The sequence below is a fragment of the Echinops telfairi genome, unplaced genomic scaffold (assembly GCF_000313985.2).
Source record: "Echinops telfairi isolate 266 unplaced genomic scaffold, ASM31398v2 ScPeMD7_7404;HRSCAF=8442, whole genome shotgun sequence".
NCBI lineage: Eukaryota > Metazoa > Chordata > Mammalia > Afrosoricida > Tenrecidae > Echinops > Echinops telfairi.
The window spans coordinates 2,381,693-2,383,767 of NW_022111304.1; positions in this window are offsets into that span (position 1 = coordinate 2,381,693).

Genomic DNA, 2,075 nt, shown 5'->3' on the forward strand with positions numbered 1-2,075 from the left:
TGCCCTGACTTGGCTGCCAATCAGAAGCAGACTAAGGAGAACGTTGGGCAGAGGACGGCCCTCTCCTCTGATCCCGAATCACAAGATCCTGTCGTTGCGGTTGTTGCCATGGGCCATCGAGTCGGTCCCACCTCACAGGGCCCCGCTGCACCGCAGAAGGGAACCCCTCCCAGTCCTGTGTTCGCTCCAAAATGGTTCTTCCGTTGGAGCCCACGGTGGCAGCCGCTGGGTCAACCCGTCCGGTAAGGCCTTCAAGCATCCTGTCCTTCTGCAGGGCTGGCCTCTCCTGACAACGTGTCCAAAGTCCCTGAGACAAAGCCTCGCCATCCTTGCCCCGGAGGACCATCCTGGCTGTACTCCTCCCCAGGCAGACTGGTTTGTGCGTTTGGCAGTCCATGGGACTTTCCGTGGTCTTCGCCAGCACCATCGTTCAAACACATCGATTCTTCTTCGGTCTTCCTTATTCAACATCCAGCTTCCTGATTCAAGGTCCATACGATGAGGCAGTGGAAAAGACTATGGCTTCGGTCAGGCGCCCCTTAGTCTACAGGGTAATCTCCGTCTTTTCAACGCTTTAAGGCAAGTTTGTGCAGCAGATATACTGAAGGCAGTGTGTCAGTTGCTCTCTCCACTGCTGTTTCCGTGGTCATCGATTGTGGATTCAAGCAAGGTGAAATCCTTGACCACTTCAATCTTCTCTCCCTTTATCGCGATGAACGTAGTACCAGAAAAATATCGGTTTGTCAGTTACTCTAAAACAAGATCACCCCATCCTAGAGCACCATGACAGTGCTGGAGAAAGGATCAAAGACATCATTCTGGTTTGGTTGTTCATGGAAACCAGAGATCTAGCTTAGTGGAGAATCAAACCTGGGCATTACTGTTTGCCGCTGTGACCCATAACCATGGCCAGTACTGAGTTCACAACATCTAGCACTTTCTTAGTATTCATTAATCATTCATGGATATAAGTGCAAATGCTAGTGGACATCAGGCATAAATACTGACGTCTTAGCTTATTCTATTTTTAGTCTGCTCATCATTTTTAAAAATATTTCTAAGAAATACAGACTCAAAATAAGGAGCCAGGGTATAGGAATCAGTATAGGAAGACCAACAGAGAAGATGAAAGATCCTATTTCACTTTCAGAAGTAGAGAGAGCCCAGGTTTGTCCAGAACAAAAGGGATTGGCAAAACAGTCTCCAAGAACCCTGATTTTGCTCAGGGAAGTTGCGCGAAGGTTTGTATTAACCCTAAGGAACCCCAACCAAAAACACTTGTTTGGGTCATTTGAGAATCACCCATCTGGTCTCCAATTAAATTCGACCTGCAGAGTCACTGGCATTTCGCACAGTACCCTCACTGGACGTCTAGGTAGCAGGTGCCTCCAGATTAAATACTGTCTGTCTGTCTCTATACAGTCTCCTGCGGTGCTCCCTGATCTATTCTTTGGGTCTCAAAACTCAGATTCTCTCAGAGCCCATTCAAATCCACTCTAGCCCCCATCAGAGTGGTGCCCTTTCCTGAAGTCTGCCTCAGCCCTAAATCACCTGCACCCAGATTGCTGCATTGCAACAGATAACTGAAGTGTGAGTGCCCTCTACCCTCCTTCTGGAAAATGACACTTTCTTCAGGTCTTAAAAAGAAGACAACACACAGAGATACCTTCTCCCAAGCAACAGACTTACAGCCTCCTGCTCCCGGTGAAACCCACACTTGTAAGACCATCTATTTCCAGGGCTTTCCCCCCCACGGTTCAACCCCTTTCTCCTACTGTGAAGCTTTTCTGTGGTTCTGACGCGCACGTCTTGCTGTTGTTCATCTTGACCTTCACACACTGACCCTCTCTGCATAGAAGACCCATCTTCCTTCCAAACCCTGTTCATCATGCTTCTCCTTCGGAAAGCGTCTCTAACCACGCCTACAGACCCGGGATCTCTAGCATGCTCTCTCCCACCTGTCCCCTCTTCTTAATGTGTAGAATTCGGTTCGTTTGTGCTGCTTCATTCCTTGCAGCATCGCCAATATCTGTGTTGAATATGTGTCCAGCCTCCTCCATCTGACTGACCTTCTT